Source organism: Triturus cristatus, chromosome 2_2 (genome assembly GCF_964204655.1).
Source record: "Triturus cristatus chromosome 2_2, aTriCri1.1, whole genome shotgun sequence".
Lineage (NCBI taxonomy): Eukaryota > Metazoa > Chordata > Amphibia > Caudata > Salamandridae > Triturus > Triturus cristatus.
Genome location: NC_140582.1, coordinates 1165855807 through 1165874509, shown reverse-complemented (window position 1 = coordinate 1165874509; position 18703 = coordinate 1165855807). Strand labels below are relative to the sequence as shown.

At 49.4% G+C, this 18703-nt stretch overlaps 1 protein-coding gene across 1 annotated transcript in view; it reads left to right on the top strand.

Annotated features, from left to right (window-relative positions):
* The window catches only part of VAX2 (ventral anterior homeobox 2), a 750626-nt gene that overhangs the window by 4347 nt on the left and 727576 nt on the right, over positions 1–18703 (top strand). Inside the window, exon 2 of the transcript XR_014978235.1 lies at positions 16298–16488. The gene's annotated coding sequence lies outside the window, so the exon portion shown is untranslated. The remainder of the gene's footprint in view (positions 1–16297; positions 16489–18703) is intronic.

The window sequence follows — 18703 nt, the reverse complement described above, 5'->3', positions numbered from 1 at the left end:
ATCTTAAACATCCAGACCGCACCACAATGCCGCATAAATTCAACTAAATTCATGCTAATTGTCAGTAATACGGCATCTTAGTTTATGAAAGGTTGAAAAAAAGAAAGAGAAGTAAAGAAAAGAAAACATCCAAGTTTGAATGTATATATGGCATCTAGTGCTTAATTACAACCAGGGTTCTCTGGCTCTATAGCAGCTCTGCTGACCTGGTTCTCTGGCTCTACAGCAGCTCTGCTGATCTGGTTCTCTGCCTCTACAGCAGCTCAGCTGACCTTGTTCTCTGGCTCTAAAGCAGCTCTGCTGACCTGGTTCTCTGGCTCCACAGCTGGCTCTACAACAGCTCTGCTGACCTGGGGGCATATTATCAAGAAACTGCGTTAAAATTATCGCCGCTTTGGCGGCAGAAAACGGCAGCTAAAGCGGCGATAATGGGCTTGATAATATGCCTTTGAGAATTCCAATAGAAGCCCATGTTCTGGTGTCAACATGGGCTTCTATTGGAATTCTCATGGGCATATTAGCAAGCCCGTTATCGCCGCTTTAGCGGCAGTATTCTGCCGCTAAAGCGGCGATAATTTTAACGCCGTTTCTTGATAATATGCCCCCAGGTTCTCTGGCTCTGCTGCCCTGGTTCTCAGGCTCTAGAGCAGCTCTGCTGACCTGGTTCTCTGGCTCTACAGCAGCTCTCCTGACCTGGTTCTCTGGCTCTTCAGTGGCTCTGCGACCTGGTTCTCTGGCTCTAAAGCAGCTCTGCTGACCTGATTCTCTGGCTCTAGAGCGGCTCTGCTGACATGGTTCTCTGGCTCTACAGCATCTCTGCTGACCTGGTTCTCTGGCTTTACAGCAGCTCTCCTGACCTGGTTCTCTGGCTCTACAACAGCTCTGCTGACCTGTTTCTCTGGCTCTAAAGCAGCTTTGCTGAACTGGTTCTCTGGTTCTACAACTACTCTGCTGTCCTTGTTCTCTGGCTCTACAGCAGCTCTGCTGACCTGGTTCTCTGGCTCTAAAGTAGCTCTGCTGACCTGGTTCTCTGGCTCTAAAGCAGCTCAGCTGACCTGGTTCTCTGGCTCTAAAGCAGCTCTGCTGACCTGGTTCTCTGGCTTCACAGTGACTCTGCTGACCTAGTTCTGTGTCTCTACAGCAGCTCTGCTGACCTGTTCTGTGGCTCTACAGCAGCTCTGATGACCTAGTTCTCTGGCTCTACAGCAGCTCTGCTGACCTGGTTCTCTGGCTCTATAGCAGCTCTACTGACCTGATTCTCTGGCTCGAAAGCAGCTCTGCTGACCTGGTGTCTCTGGCTCGAAAGCAGCTCTGCTGACCTGGTTTCTCTGGCTTTACAGCAGCTCTGCTGACCTGGTTCTCGGGCTCTAGAGCTGCTATGCTGACCTGTTTCTCGGGCTCTAGAGCAGCTCTGCTGACCTGGTTCTTAGGCTCCAGAGCAGCTCTGCTAACCTGGTTCTCTGGCTCTAGAGCAGCTTTTCTGCCTAGGTTCTCAGGCTGTACAACGGCTCTGATGACCTGTTTTTTTGGCTGTAGAGCAGCTCTGCTGATCTAGTTCTGTGGCTGTACAGCAGCTCTGCTGACCTGGTTCTCTGGCTCTATAGCGGCTCTGCTGACCTGGTTCTCTGGCTCTTCAACGGCTCAGCTGATATGGTTCTCAGGTTCTAGAGTAGCTCTGCTGACCTGGTTCTCTGGCTGTACCTCGGCTCTGCTAACCTGGTTCTCTGGCTCTTAAGCAGCTCTGCTGACCTGGTTCTCTGGCTCTAGAGCGGTTCTGCTGACCTGGTTCTGTGGCTCTACAGCAGCTCTGCTGTCCTAGTTCTCTGGCTCTAGAGCAGCTCTGCTGACCTGGTTCTCTGGCTCTGCTGACCTGATTCTCTGGCTGTAAAGCAGCTTTGCTGACCTGGTTCTCTGACTGTACAACGGCTCTGCTGGCCTGGTTCTGTGGCTCTAAAGCAGCTTTGCCGACCTGGTTCTCTGGCTCTAGAGCGGCTCTGCTGACCTGGTTTTCTGGCTCTACAGCAGCTCTGCTGACCTGGATCTCTGGATCTGCACCGGCTCTGGTGACCTGGTTCTCTGGCTCTAAAGCAACTCTGCTGACCTGGTTCTCTGGCTCTATAGCAGCTGTGCTGACTTGGCTCTCTGACTCTACATCAGCTCTTCTGACCTTGTTCTCTGGCTCTATAGCGGCTCTGCTAACCTGGTTCTCTGGCTCTACAGCGGCTCTGCAGACCTGGTTCTCTGAGTCTACAGTGGCTCCTCTGACCTGGTTCCCTGGCTCTACAGTGACTCTGCTGGCCTGGTTCTCTGGCTCTAAAGCAGCTCTGCTCACCTGGTTCTCTGACTCTACAGCAGCTCTGCTGACCTGGTTCTCTGGCTCTACAGCAGCTCTGCTGACCTGGTTCTCTGGCTCTACAGCAGCTCTGCTGACCTGGTTCTGTGCTCTAAAGCAGCTCTGCTGCTCTGGTTCTCTGGCTGTACAGCAGCTCTGCAGACCTGGTTCTCTGGCTCTACAACAGTTCTGCTGACCCGGGTCTCTGGCTCTACAACTGCTCTGCTGACTTGGTTCTCTGTCTCTACAACAGCTCTGCTGACCTGGTTCTCAGTCTCTAGAGCGGCTCTGCTGACCTGGTTCTCTGGCTCTAAAGCAACTCTACTGACCTGCTTCTCTGGCTCTAGTGCAGCTCTGCTGACCTGGTTCTCTGGCTCTACAGCAGCTCTGCTGACCTACTTCTCTGGCTCTAGAGCAGCTCTGCTGACCTGGTGTCTGTGGTTCTACAGCAGCTCTGCTGACCTGGTTTCTCTGGCTCTACAGCAGCTCTGCTGACCTGGTTCTCTGGCTCTAGAGCAGCTCTGCTGACCTGGTTCTTAGGCTCTAGAGCAGCTCTGCTGACCTGGTTCGCTGGCTCTAGAGCAGCTTTGCTGCCTAGGTTCTCCAGCTGTACAACAGCTCTGATGACCTGGTTCTTTGCCTGTAGAGCAGCTCTGTTGACCTTGTTCTCTGGCTGTACAGCAGCTCTGCTGACCTGGTTCTCTGGCTCTTCAATGGCTCTGCTGATCTAGTTCTCAGGCTCTAGAGCAGCTCTGCTGACCTGGTTCTCTGGCTGTACCTCGGCTCTGCTAACCTGGTTCTCTGGCTCTACAGCAGCTCTGCTGACCTGGTTCTGTGCTCTAAAGCAGCTTTGCTGCCCTGGTTCTCTGGCTGCACAGCAGCTCTGCAGACCTGGTTCTCTGGCTCTACAGCAGCTCTGCTGACCTGGGTCTCTGGCTCTACAACGGCTCTACTGACTTGGTTCTCTGGATGTACCTCGGCTCTGCTAACCTGGTTCTCAGGCTCTAGAGCAGCTCTGCTGACCTGGTTCTCTGGATGTACCTCGGCTCTGCTAACCTGGTTCTCTGGCTCTAAAGCAGCTCTGCTGACCTGGTTCTCTGGCTCTAGAGCGGCTCTGCTGACCTGGTTCTATGGCTCCACAGTAGCTCTGCTGTCCTAGTTCTCTGGCTCTAGAGCAGCTTTGCTGACCTGGTTCTCTGGCCCTACAATGGCTATCCTGACCTGGTTCTCTGGCTCTACAGCAGCTCTGCTGACCTGATTCTCTGGCTCTACAACGGCTCTGCTGACCTGATTCTCTGGTTCTAAAGCAGCTCTGTTGACCTGGGCCTCTGGCTCCAGAGCGGCTCTGCTGACCTGGTTTTCTGGCTCTACAGCAGCTCTGCTGACCTAGTTCTCTGGATCTACAGCGGCTCTGTTGACCTGGTTCTTTGGCTCTAAAGCAACTTTGCTGACCTGGTTCTCTGGCTATATAGCAGCTGTGCTGACTTGGCTCTCTCACTCTACAGCAGCTCTGCTGACCTTGTTCTCTGGCTTTACAGCAGCTCTGCTGACCTGGTTCTCTGGGTCTACAGCGGCTTTGCTGACCTGGTTCCCTGGCTCTACAGCGACTCTGCTGGCCTGGGACTCTGGCTCTACAGCGACTCTGCTGATCTGGTTCTCTGGCTCTAAAGCAGCTCTGCTGACCTGGTTCTCTGACTCTAAAGCAGCTCTGCTGACCTGGTTCTCTGGCTCTACAGCAGCTCTGCTGACCTGGTTCTCTAGCTCTACAGCAGCTCTGCTGACCTGGTTCTGTGCTCTAAAGCAGCTCTGCTGCCCTGGTTCTCTGGCTGTACAGCAGCTCTGCAGACCTGGTTCTCTGGCTTTACAGCAGCTCTGCTGACCTGGGTCTCTGGCTCTACAACGGATCTATTGACTTCGTTCTCTGGCTCTACAACGGCTCTGCTGACCTGGTTCTCAGTCTCTAGAGCAGCTCTGCTGACCTGGTTCACTGGCTCTACAGCGACTCTGCTGGCCTGGTTTTCTGGCTCTACAGCAACTCTGCTGATCTGGTTCTCTGGCTCTAAAGCAGCTCTGCTGACCTGGTTCTCTGACTCCACAGCAGCTCTGCTGACCTGGTTCTCTGGCTCTACAGCAGCTCTGCTGACCTGGTTCTGTGCTCTAAAGCAGCTTTGCTGCCCTGGTTCTCTGGCTGCACAGCAGCTCTGCAGACCTGGTTCTCTGGCTCTACAGCAGCTCTGCTGACCTGGGTCTCTGGCTCTACAACGGCTCTATTGACTTGGTTCTCTGGCTCTACAATGGCTCCGCTGACCTGGTTCTCAGGCTCTAGAGCAGCTCTGCTGACCTGGTTCTCTGGATGTACCTCGGCTCTGCTAACCTGGTTCTCTGGCTCTAAAGCATCTCTGCTGACTTCGTCCTCTTGCTCTACAGTGGCTTTGTTGGCCTGGTTCTATGGCTCTAAAGCAGCTCTGCTGACCTGGTTCTCTGGCTCTCGAGCGGTTCTGCTGACCTAGTTCTCTGGCTCTACAGCAGCTCTGCTGACCTAGTTCTCTGGCTCTAGAGCAGCTCTGCTGACCTGGTTCTGTAGCTCTACAACGGCTCTGCTCACCTGGTTCTCTGGTTCTAGAGCAGCTCTGCTGACCTGGTTCTCTGGCTCTAAAGCAGCTCTGATGACCTGTTTCTATGGCTCTACAGCAGCTCTGCTGTCTTAGTTCTCTGGCTCTAGAGCAGCTCTGCTGACCTTGTTCTCTGGCTCTACAATGGCTTTGCTGACCTGGTTCTCTGGCTCTACAGCAGCTCTGCTGACCTGGTTCTCTGGCTCTACAACGGCTCTGCTGACCTGATTCTCTGGCTTTAAAGCAGCTTTGCTGACTTGTTCTCTGGCTCTACAAAGTCTCTGCTGGCCTGGTTCTGTGGCTCTAAAGCAGCTCTGCTGACCTGGTTCTCTGGCTCTACAGCGGCTCTGTTGACCTGGTTCTCTGGCTCTAAAGCAACTCTGGTGACCTGGTTCTCTGGCTCTAGAGCGGCTCTGATGACCTGGTTTTCTGGCTCTACAGCGGCTCTGCTGACCTGTTTCTCTGGCTCTAAAGCAACTCTGCTGACCTGGTTCTCTGGCTCTATAGCAGCTGTGCTGACTTGGCTCTCTGACTCTACAGCAGCTCTGCTGACCTTGTTCTCTGGCTTTACAGCAGCTCTGCTGACCTAGTTCTCTGGCTCTATAGCGGCTCTGCTGACCTGGTTCTCTGCCTCTATAGCGGCTCTGCAGACCTGGTTCTCTGGGTCTACAGCGGCTCTGCTGACCTGTTTCTCTGGCTCTGAAGCAGCTCTGCTGACCTGGTTCTCTGGCTCTACAGCAGCTTGGTGACCTAGTTCTCTGGCTCTAGAGCAACTCTGCTGACCTGGTTTTCTGGCTCTACAGCAGCTCTGCTGACCTGGTTCTGTGCTCTAAAGCAGCTTTGCTGCCCTGGTTCTCTGGCTGCACAGCAGCTCTGCAGACCTGGTTCTCTGGCTCTACAGCAGCTCTGCTGACCTGGGTCTCTGGCTCTACAACGGCTCTACTGACTTGGTTCTCTGGCTCTACAATGGCTCCGCTGACCTGGTTCTCAGGCTCTAGAGCAGCTCTGCTGACCTGGTTCTCTGGATGTACCTCGGCTCTGCTAACCTGGTTCTCTGGCTCTAAAGCAGCTCTGCTGACCTGGTTCTCTGGCTCTAGAGCGGCTCTGCTGTCCTAGTTCTCTGCCTCTAGAGCAACTCTGCTGTCCTAGTTCTCTGCCTCTAGAGCAACTCTGCTGACCTGGTTCTCTGGCTCTACAACGGCTTTGCTGACCTGGTTCTCTGGCTCTACAGCAGCTCTGCTGACCTGGTTCTCTGGCTCTACAACGGCTCTGCTGACCTGATTGATTCTCTGGCTGTAAAGCAGCTTTGATAACCTGGTTCTCTGGCTGTACAATGGCTCTGCTGGCCTGGTTCTATGGCTCTACAGCAGCTCTGCTGTCCTAGTTCTCTACCTCTAGAGCAACTCTGCTGACTTGGCTCTCTGACTCTACAGCAGCTCTGCTGACCTTGTTCTCTGGCTTTACAGCAGTTCTGCTGACCCGGTTCTCTGGCTCTATAGCGGCTCTGCTGACCTGGTTCTCTGGCTCTAGAGCGGCTCTGCTGACCTGGTTCTATAGCTCTACAGCAGCTCTGCTGTCCTAGTTCTCTGCCTCTAGAGCAACTCTGCTGACCTGGTTCTCTGGCTCTACAACGGCTTTGCTGACCTGGTTCTCTGGCTCTACAGCAGCTCTGCTGACCTGGTTCTCTGGCTCTACAACGGCTCTGCTGACCTGATTGATTCTCTGGCTGTAAAGCAGCTTTGATAACCTGGTTCTCTGGCTGTACAATGGCTCTGCTGGCCTGGTTCTATGGCTCTACAGCAGCTCTGCTGTCCTAGTTCTCTGCCTCTAGAGCAACTCTGCTGACTTGGCTCTCTGACTCTACAGCAGCTCTGCTGACCTTGTTCTCTGGCTTTACAGCAGCTCTGCTGACCTGGTTCTCTGGCTCTATAGCGGCTCTGCGGACCTGGTTCTCTGGCTCTACAGCGGCTCTGCAGACCTGGTTCTCTGGGTCTACAGCGGCTCTGCTGACCTGGTTCCCTGGCTCTACAGCGACTCTGCTGGCCTGGTTCTCTGGCTCTACAGCAACTCTGCTGATCTGGTTCTCTGGCTCTAAAGCAGCTCTGCTGACCTGGTTCTCTGACTCTACAGCAGCTCTGCTGAGCTGGTTCTCTGACTCTACAGCAGCTCTGCTGACCTGGTTCTCTGACTCTACAGCAGCTCTGCTGACCTGGTTCTCTGGCTCGACAGCAGCTCTACTGACCTGGGGGCATATCTACAACGCGGCAATAGAAAATTATCGCCGCTCTTGCGACAGTTTTCGGCCGAAAAGCGGCGATAATTTTATCGCCTAATTAGCAAGCTCACGCTAACGCGTGAAACCTTGCGTTAGCGCAGGAATTCCTAACGCCCAGCTTTGCATCTCTAATGAGATGCAAAGTGGGCGTTCCTGACCTGACATGACAAGAGAAATGTCGCTAAGCGACATTTCTCCTATCAACAAGCCCCACGCCATGAAGCATAGCGGCAAGAAAAGTAACGATAACCACTGTTATCGCTACTTTCCTTACGTCTGCTTCAGGACTGACTTTGCCATGATATCCTATGGAAGGTGGATATCATGGCTAAGTTTGTGAGGCCCTATCAACAAGCTAACGCCACATTTTGTGAGATTATCGCTGGGTTTCCAGCGATAATCTCACGTTAGGCAGTTAGCGCTAGGATTTTTATCGCTTTTGAGATAAGCGTTGCTAATAGCACGCTATCTCAGCGATAAAAATCCACGCTAGCCAGCGATAATTATCCTAGCGCTAAGTGCGCTTAGCGATAATTATTGCCGGTTGTTGCTGATATTCCCCCTGGTTCTGTGCTCTAAAGCAGCTCTGCTGCCCTGGTTCTCTGGCTGTACACCAGCTCTGCAGACATAGGGGTATATTATCAAGGACGGCGTTAACATTATCGCTGGTTTAGCGGCAGAAAACTGCCGCTAAACCAGCGATAATGGGCGAAAATAATATGCCCTGGAGAATTCCCATAGAAGCCCATGTTCACACCAGAACATGGGCTTCTACGGAAATTCCATAGAGCATATTATCAAGCCCATTATCGCTGGTTTAGCGGCAGTTTTCTGCCGCTAAACCGGCGATAATGTTAACGTCGTCCTTGATAATATGCCCCCTGGTTCTCTGGCTCGACGGCGTCTCTACTGACTTGGTTCTCTGGCTCTACAACGGCTCTGCTGACCTGATTCTCAGTCTCTGGAGCAGCTCTGCTGACCTGGTTCTCTGGCTCTAAAGCAGCTGTGCGGACCTGGTTCTCTGGCTCTACAGCGGCTCTGCTGACCTGGTTCTCTGGCTCTGAAGCAGCTCTGCTGACCCACTTGTCTGGCTATAGAGAGGCTCCGCTGACCTGGTTCTCTGGCTCTACAACGGCTTCACTGACCTGGTTCTCTGGCTCTACAGCAGCTCTGCTGACCTGGTTCTCTGGCTCTAAAACAGCTCTGCGGTTGGTCTGTGGTTCTACAGCAGCTCTGCTGACCTGGTACTCTGGCTATACAGCATCTCTGCTGATCTGGTTCTCTGGCTCTACAACGGTTCTGCTGACCTATTTCAATGGCTCTAAAGCAGATTTGCTGATCTGGTTCTCTGGCTCTACAACGGCTCTGCTGACCTTGTTCTCTGGCTCTAAATCAGCTCTGCTGACCTTGTTCTCTGGCTCTAAAGCAGCTCTGCTGACCTCGTCCTCTTGCTCTACAGTGGCTTTGTTGGCCTGGTTCTCTGGCTCTAAAGCAGCTCTGCTGACCTGGTTCTCTGGCTCTCAAGCGGTTCTGCTGACCTAGTTCTCTGGCTCTACAGCAGCTCTGCTGACCTAGTTCTCTGGCTCTAGAGCAGCTCTGCTGACCTGGTTCTGTAGCTCTACAACGGCTCTGCTCACCTGGTTCTCTGGTTCTAGAGCAGCTCTGCTGACCTGGTTCTCTGGCTCTAAAGCAGCTCTGATGACCTGTTTCTATGGCTCTACAACGGCTCTATTGACTTCGTTCTCTGGCTCTACAACGGCTCTGCTGACCTGGTTCTCAGTCTCTAGAGCAGCTCTGCTGACCTGGTTCACTGGCTCTACAGCGACTCTGCTGGCCTGGTTTTCTGGCTCTACAGCAACTCTGCTGATCTGGTTCTCTGGCTCTAAAGCAGCTCTGCTGACCTGGGTCTCTGACTCCACAGCAGCTCTGCTGACCTGGTTCTCTGGCTCTACAGCAGCTCTGCTGACCTGGTTCTGTGCTCTAAAGCAGCTTTGCTGCCCTGGTTCTCTGGCTGCACAGCAGCTCTGCAGACCTGGTTCTCTGGCTCTACAGCAGCTCTGCTGACCTGGGTCTCTGGCTCTACAACGGCTCTACTGACTTGGTTCTCTGGCTCTACAATGGCTCCGCTGACCTGGTTCTCAGGCTCTAGAGCAGCTCTGCTGACCTGGTTCTCTGGATGTACCTCGGCTCTGCTAACCTGGTTCTCTGGCTCTAAAGCAGCTCTGCTGACCTGGTTCTCTGGCTCTAGAGCGGCTCTGCTGACCTGGTTCTATAGCTCTACAGCAGCTCTGCTGTCCTAGTTCTCTGCCTCTAGAGCAACTCTGCTGACCTGGTTCTCTGGCTCTACAACGGCTTTGCTGACCTGGTTCTCTGGCTCTACAGCAGCTCTGCTGACCTGGTTCTCTGGCTCTACAACGGCTCTGCTGACCTGATTGATTCTCTGGCTGTAAAGCAGCTTTGATAACCTGGTTCTCTGGCTGTACAATGGCTCTGCTGGCGTGGTTCTATGGCTCTACAGCAGCTCTGCTGTCCTAGTTCTCTGCCTCTAGAGCAACTCTGCCGACTTGGCTCTCTGACTCTACAGCAGCTCTGCTGACCTTGTTCTCTGGCTTTACAGCAGCTCTGCTGACCTGGTTCTCTGGCTCTATAGCGGCTCTGCTGACCTGGTTCTCTGGCTCTAGAGCGGCTCTGCTGACCTGGTTCTATAGCTCTACAGCAGCTCTGCTGTCCTAGTTCTCTGCCTCTAGAGCAACTCTGCTGACCTGGCTCTACAACGGCTTTGCTGACCTGGTTTTCTGGCTCTACAGCAGCTCTGCTGACCTGGTTCTCTGGCTCTACAACGGCTCTGCTAACCTGATTGATTCTCTGGCTGTAAAGCAGCTTTGATAACCTGGTTCTCTGGCTGTACAATGGCTCTGCTGGCCTGGTTCTATGGCTCTACAGCAGCTCTGCTGTCCTAGTTCTCTGCCTCTAGAGCAACTCTGCTGACTTGGCTCTCTGACTCTACAGCAGCTCTGCTGACCTTGTTCTCTGGCTTTACAGCAGCTCTGCTGACCTGGTTCTCTGGCTCTATAGCGGCTCTGCGGACCTGGTTCTCTGGCTCTACAGCGGCTCTGCAGACCTGGTTCTCTGGGTCTACAGCGGCTCTGCTGACCTGGTTCCCTGGCTCTACAGCGACTCTGCTGGCCTGGTTCTCTGGCTCTACAGCAACTCTGCTGATCTGGTTCTCTGGCTCTAAAGCAGCTCTGCTGAGCTGGTTCTCTGACTCTACAGCAGCTCTGCTGACCTGGTTCTCTGACTCTACAGCAGCTCTGCTGACCTGGTTCTCTGGCTCTACAGCAGCTCTACTGACCTGGGGGCATATCTACAACGCGGCAATAGAAAATTATCGCCGCTCTTGCGACAGTTTTCGGCCGAAAAGCGGCGATAATTTTATCGCCTAATTAGCAAGCTCACGCTAACGCGTGAAACATTGCGTTAGCGCAGGAATTCCTAACGCCCAGCTTTGCATCTCTAATGAGATGCAAAGTGGGCGTTCCTGACCTGACATGACAAGAGAAATGTCGCTAAGCGACATTTCTCCTATCAACAAGCCCCACGCCATGAAGCATAGCGGCAAGAAAAGTAACGATAACCACTGTTATCGCTACTTTCCTTACGCCTGCTTCAGGACTGATTTTGCCATGATATCCTATGGAAGGTGGATATCATGGCTAAGTTTGTGAGGCCCTATCAACAAGCTAACGCCACATTTTGTGAGATTATCGCTGGGTTTCCAGCGATAATCTCACGTTAGGCAGTTAGCGCTAGGATTTTTATCGCTTTTGAGATAAGCGTTGCTAATAGCACGCTATCTCAGCGATAAAAATCCACGCTAGCCAGCGATAATTATCCTAGCGCTAAGTGCGCTTAGCGATAATTATTGCCGGTTGTTGCTGATATACCCCCTGGTTCTGTGCTCTAAAGCAGCTCTGCTGCCCTGGTTCTCTGGCTGTACACCAGCTCTGCAGACATAGGGGTATATTATCAAGGACGGCGTTAACATTATCGCTGGTTTAGCGGCAGAAAACTGCCGCTAAACCAGCGATAATGGGCGAAAATAATATGCCCTGGAGAATTCCCATAGAAGCCCATGTTCACACCAGAACATGGGCTTCTACGGAAATTCCATAGAGCATATTATCAAGCCCATTATCGCCGGTTTAGCTGCAGTTTTCTGCCGCTAAACCGGCGATAATGTTAACGTCGTCCTTGATAATATGCCCCCTGGTTCTCTGGCTCGACGGCGTCTCTACTGACTTGGTTCTCTGGCTCTGCTGACCTGATTCTCAGTCTCTGGAGCAGCTCTGCTGACCTGGTTCTCTGGCTCTAAAGCAGCTGTGCGGACCTGGTTCTCTGGCTCTACAGCGGCTCTGCTGACCTGGTTCTCTGGCTCTGAAGCAGCTCTGCTGACCCACTTGTCTGGCTATAGAGAGGCTCCGCTGACCTGGTTCTCTGGCTCTACAACGGCTTCACTGACCTGGTTCTCTGGCTCTACAGCAGCTCTGCTGACCTGGTTCTCTGGCTCTAAAACAGCTCTGCTGACCTCGTCCTCTTGCTCTACAGTGGCTCTGTTGGCCTGGTTCTCTGGCTCTAAAGCAGCTCTGCTGACCTGGTTCTCTGGCTCTCGAGCGGCTCTGCTGACCTAGTTCTCTGGCTCTACAGCAGCTCTGCTGACCTAGTTCTCTGGCTCTAGAGCAGCTCTGCTGACCTGGTTCTGTAGCTCTACAACGGCTCTGCTGACCTGGTTCTCTGGCACTAAAGCAGCTCTGCTGGCCTGGTTCTCTGGTTCTATAGCAGCTCTGCTGACCTGGTTCTCTGGCTGTAAAGCAGCTCTGATGACCTGGTTCTCTGGCTCTAAAGCACCTCTTCTGACCTGGTTCTCTCCTTCTAAAGCAGCTGTGCTGACCTGGTTTCTCTCGCTCTGCAGCAGCTCTGCTGACCTGGTTCTCTGGCTCTAGAGCAGCTCTGCTGACCTGGTTCTCTGGCTTTGTAGTAGCTCTGCTGACCTGGTTCTCTGGCTCTACAACGGCTCTGCTGACCTGGCTGCGACAGATATAGGGTCGATTCTGAAGAGAAGTCACCCATGAGTAAATTTCCGACATTTTGGAATTGGCAGAGGATTGTAGGAGTACTGCCAGGAAATCATGATGACAATCACACTTTCGTGATACCAGTTGTGGAATTCATTGTAAATCTCAACGTTCTAACATGCGTATATGGGTATTTTTGGAAACAAATATAGGTAACGTACATTTACGCATGTGCAAATCCCTCTCAATTACAGAAACCAACTCCCCTGCATCTCAAACAATTTTGGGTGAGTCTGTTCTCCGTTTCCACCCTCCTTAAAGACGTACTCCTGCCCTGACAATATTACATTTTGGACCGTGTCACAGGAGGGAATGGATTGCGATAACACCCACAAACACGCAAGCGTGGCAGGGAGAAACTTCCAGTCCCAGAGCATTCCGCACTGGCACAGCGAGCAGGAGACAGGGAGGGACTGGCGATGTGCACGCGTTCTCATCTCCTGTCTATGCGCGTGCACATCTCCTCTCCCCCTTCAGCCAAGAAACTGACCACAATAGGTCTCGCCAAGGCGAGTCGTGCATGCGCTGCGTCGCTAGGCGAGACCTAAACACGAGAAGAAATTAAAACATTTCTCCTCGTTATGCCTGCTGTGGGGAGGCGTAAGGTTTTGGCGCGGTCTCAAGTTTACATGGTTTTGTAAATCTGGGGCAGCGTCTGTGTGAGAACACCCACCGCAATGCCCTTGGAACGCCTACTTGACATAGAGTAAGGCATCGCAGCGACATGTGCTGCTTTCTCTTACTCCAAATCTATGAGGCCATGCAAAGCCACGCAGGGTGACTTTGCGTCAACACATAGATATGATTGAGACATTTGTGCCGCTGGAGATTAAAAAATGGTGGCGCTCTGGCGGCGCAAGAATCAGAAATCAGCCCCAAAATATTTTGTTAGTTTTTTAGGTCTTTCACCATCAGGTAGCTACATATAAAATAATGGGTAGCTTAAATGAAAAATGCATTAAAAAAAGTTATTACTCAGTGGGAAATGCACTGCTCTACATTATTAAACCTCTATTAATTAATGCACTGGAGAGGTCTGTGTGTAACCAGAGAGCCACAGAACTAAATTTGGTTGGTGCAATAGGGAATAGGGACTTGTGCATTTTTAGTTCTATGAGGTCACAGCCTCTGCAGAAAGCACTGTGAATATATAAGACATTACTTTATACTTGCATTTCATGTATTATAAGATAGACTTCTACAATCTGTGTAAATAGTTTTAGGATAAAATGTAGCTCCCAAAATGTACATGTTAGTAATACCAGACCATAAGTAATGCTATTTCTTTTTTCTGCATAACTGCCCCTTCAACACCTCCTCAAGAGCACTAAGCAAAGTGTAAATTACGATTAAAAGCGTGCATCTCAAAGCCCAGTTGTTAGCTCTTCACACTACCACTCAAAACCCCCCACATTTTTGCCATCACAGTGGTTGGAGTGATATGAGCAATTAAAGCCACAACTGCTCCCAAGCACCCTTTACATCTGCAGATTAACTCATAGCGCACATTTGCATTCAATTCAGGCAAGCAGGCACCCTGGGACAAAGGATTGTTTTACCTGTCTGCCAGCATTTTGTTTCACAGCACAGGAGTCTCAAATAACTTCAGCATAAGCATTTTAACCTTGGAATGAAGCACATGTTTTGGATGCCAGGCAAAAGTGATTCCTGGAAATGCGCAACCCCCTTCCCAGGACTCCAGGGCCACCCTGGGGGTCGCGATTTACAGATTAAAGACCTCTGCCCTAGAGCAACAATGACTCTGTCACTGAGGTCACAGGACCCTTGAGAAGGGCCGGTCCTAGGGCGGTGCGACCGGTGTGACCGCACCGGGTGCTGACTTTGGCTGGGTGCGTCGTGTTTGCAAGTATATTATTGTTTGAAAAGCACTTGCTGCCTCCTTCCTGGCTACCAGCAATTTTCGTCAACAATAAAAATTTCATGATAATGCCGGTGATTAATATTCTTCTTAGAGAGAGATCAGAGTTTTGCCTAGTGGAAGTTTTGACTCATTGAAAGGTAGCGCAGAGGGTTAATGTGCCTGCAGCAAGGAACATGTACCATGCAGATCCCAAAGTGCACAGAATATATATAGGTCAGTGGATTACTGCTTTTGTCAGAGCGATCCTTTTATTGCTTGGAACGTTATGGTTTTCCCCCAGTCTTTGATTATCCTAATGTTGCAAAAAGCGTTCATTTGGATATAAATCAATTCAGATTATTGAGAACCACCAAACATGGTATTCCGTTTTAAATTCTGAGTTTGTGTTGACATCAGACCAATCACTTAAACTATACTGCCTACTAGTATGGTTGTCATGTGACTCCTACACCCTGTAGTCCTTTGTCTTATGTAACATTTCCTATACAGTGATTTACCCAAGTATAATTGATTATCTCTGTGTAATGTGTGTGATGTAAAGTGCTCTTACCCTGCACTGGTAGGAGTAGTGCTGTAAATCAAATGAAATGCATCTGAGAGAGAGTGTGGTTATGGAGACTTAAGGGGCACTGTTAAAGGGTGCCAGTGACGGAATCCGTGGCGGAGGTGGCATTGGAGGGCACCACCAACAAACATTGTTGCACAGGGCGCCATCAGTGCTAAAGCCGTCCCTGTCCTTGAAGCCAGTCTGCCTCACCCAATGGTACCTCCATTAGCTTTGTTTCAGCAGTAGTATCTGCAACTCAATTGCGATCGGCAATGCAGGATTTGCACGCACACCAAACTAAGTAAACTTCAGTCTCTCTGCTTCATGCACAAGCACTTTGAACATGTGCTACCTGCTTTGGGGCCACTGGACAGCGTTGACTAAATTATGCAGCAAAAAAAAAGGCTTCAGCGTAATGCAGTTTATTTTCTGATACTGTATTATTTTGACAGTTTTACACCTGATAACAGTCTCTGGAAAGATTTTGTATTATGTGTACCAGTTTAACATACAAATGCAGCAGTGAGAAAGGCAATCAGTCAACCTTTGTATAGGGCCGTCCACATTACAGCAACACAAGGCACATTTATTTTTAAACTATTGATCCGTTTGAACTACATTTTATTCGTTAAAATTGTCATATTATGAAGCGGATGATGTATTATCATGTGGCAAATATGGCAGAGCCATAATTATTTAGAAAACATTTGCAAACTAGGATATTTTGCCATTCATGTTTGAACTACTCTTGTGGAATTAGGGAGGAGAAATGCTGATGACAGAAACTGCATGGCTCGAAGACATATGGCTTGTGCTTCCACTTTTAATCGTATTGCAGATATTCTGTGATAGAATTATATCCCACTTTGTGAATGTATTTTAATGTGAATAACATATTAAACCATAAATAATTTTGTGTATCCATTGGTTGAATTAAATAACATAATAAGCTGTAATTGGTCAGTGAAATGCCAAACAAATACTAAAAATTGGGAGGTTTTGCACATTCTGGCAACACCTCTGACTCTGCTCACTGATCCAATCCTCGGTTATTTCCGCCCTCTGATTCCCCACCCACAGTTCCCCTACTTTTATTCCCCACTTTGACCACTGGACAGAATTATTGACTTTGTTGGTGGCTGTTAGTTGTTGAAGATAAATACATAACAACGATTTTGTTATAAATAATTTTGAAAATGTTTCAGTTTTGAAATTGTGAGACTGCATTTAACATATGTAGGATTGAAGAAAGATACTGAATGCTCCTAAGAGTGTCTCAGTACTCCTGTTTTGTATGCCCTTTTCCTCACCACATCTCGTCCATCTGCATATCTTATCTTACACCTCATCTTTCCTTTTCAGCACCCTCTTTTCACTCTCTCCTGTGTGCGCTTCCTCACATCTCCTTCACGTCAGTTCCCGCAAACACACAAAGCACCCACTCACCTCTAAGCATTGTATTTTCTTTTACTTTCACCGTATCAATATTCTGACAAATGTATACCTTCTTCACACAGAATCACAATTGCCACTGGAATATGTGAGCTTTGCTCCATGCGCTCTGCACAGAGACCAAGGATTGGATTACCATGTATTCTGAAGACCGTTTGGATCCACTGACTGTGAAAAACTCACTTTGCCTTCAGACTCAGCTCCTGCGCTTTCAAACGTGGCCTTTTCTAAGCACCTAGAGGCTACTCGGTTCAAGGTATGCACTATAAAAATAATGAATTTGTCACATAAAAATGCACTGAATGTTTGATGCAATGAGTTTATCAGCTGCCTTGTTATATTTTAAGTTGGTGGATGTTAACATAACATGTTTATAGTTGTTTATAGTATATGTGGTTTATGTATAGTTTAAAATGATTTACATTAACTCTAGCAATACTTTGTTGTATTGAATATACTGCTGTACCTGGTACACACACATAGGGAGGGGTCTTTCTGTTTTTTTAAGGTAATTATTGCATTGCATAAGTGGGGCAAAGGTGGTGGTTTCAAACTGTAATTACGGGTACTGGGATGTGCTTAATGTTCGCACTGCATGATGGTCACTCGTAAAGAGCTCTCAACAAGCGCTGGCCATGGTTTTTGCAGTTAGTTAAGTGCCTCCTAAAGATGCTTAAAAAACACATTCCTTTAGAGCAGAATGAAAATACTTTTCTTTCTACTGGATTACATCCACAGATTGCATGCTATTGCAAATAAGTTCTTCCTACAACTCCCTTAAAAAATCCTGCATGAAAAATTGACCTTGAATCAAGCTTAATGTTTCGCGCCTTTATTTATTTTGAACGCACCTCTACTCCTCTTTTACTTTATGCATGTCTCTTCTGTATATAGACTACTCTTAATCTCATGCCTGTCTCTCTTAATCTTTTTATCTGAAATCACATCCCTGCAACCTAACAGTATCTATTAAATTCACCAAGCATTTGCTTCTCGCATAGCCCATGCTTAATGTCACACCACGTCATTAATATTCCACAGAGAAAATCAGGAAAATGCATAGAAAGATTTATTTTAGCATGCGTGGCTAACCCCAAGAAGCATTGGCATTGCCAATAGGTCTCGCCTTTGGGATCTTATAAGTTTTTAGCCATGCAACAGTTGATGTTATTGCACCAAGGATATTGTGCTGGATAACTAAACAATTATAAGGTCCCAAAGGCGAGACCTATTGGCTATGCCAATGTTTGTTTTGTTAGGCACAGGGAGATTAAGTGATTTGCCCAGAATCACAAGGATGTTCAGCGTCATTACCGAGACTCGAACCCAGTACCCAGGTCAGAGGTCGAGCGCCCTAGCCGTTAGGCCAACTCCTCTCCCTTGTGCTACAGAGAGCAAGAAGAGCAAGAGGAGAGCAAGAACAAGAGAGCAAGAAGAGGTGGACGAGGGAGGTGGGAATCTCTGCAAACAACATTCAGCCAAATTTATCAACATGCACAAACGGGAAGCATAGCAGTGCAGATGCAGCTAAAAATCCTGCAGCACTCCCTAGATTTCCAAGATAAGGGCTACAAAGGCCCGATATAACAGAGCAGTGGCATGAATTACCACTTTCTGCAGCAGGCCCAGAACACAGGAAACAAGTAAAGCCTGGGCAAGGCATACCCTGTAGGCAGTCTCCCATTTCCATGCTGAGATTTGTCTCTATGCCAGTTTAGCGGGAATACAGGCAAATATATGGGCACGTGTTTGTCCTAGAGATGGAAGCCATGTGTGCTTGGGAAGACGGTAAGACGGTTGTCAACATCAGTGGTGCCAACAACAGAGTATCTTGTTCCAACATAAAAGTGGTGTATTTGCAAAAGCAATACACTTAACTGACAGAAATGGCAGTGCTTAGACAGGAAGGCGAGATGTGGGAAGAAAGGATACAATAGGCAGTCTTACCGCTTCAACAGCCCCATAAAACACCACTGAAATAAGCCTTCAGCATCTAGTGGTTATGCCACTATACGACAAAATGTACTTTACAACAGTGAGTACCTTATATTTAAAAAGGAAGGTTCTTTTCCGATTAGAAGCAGAAGCATTTAAAGAGTGTCAGACTTCCCCCTTTTTTTAGATTTTCTTACCACCAGAGATCCTCCTTGCTGCACTGTTTAGCAAACCGATGTCTGCAATCTATCTAATGAAGCAGTGGGAGCTCTGTTTGCTTTCACACAGGGTGGGTAATAAACCAGTCCAGCACCTATTGGAGGTTTATCAACAAAAATGTCTTCCAATTTTAATGTATGGTGCAGGGGTCCGGGAATATAAAGATGCTGCTTCCATTCAGGCTGAAGAGAATTGCTTCTGCCGTCAGCTCCTTGGCCTTCCGCCCTCGACCCCGCATTTTTTTTCTCAATGAGGAGATAGGTATTACCTATGTCTCTGATGATTAGTCTGGCCCCACTTGTCCTTTGGGTCTCTGT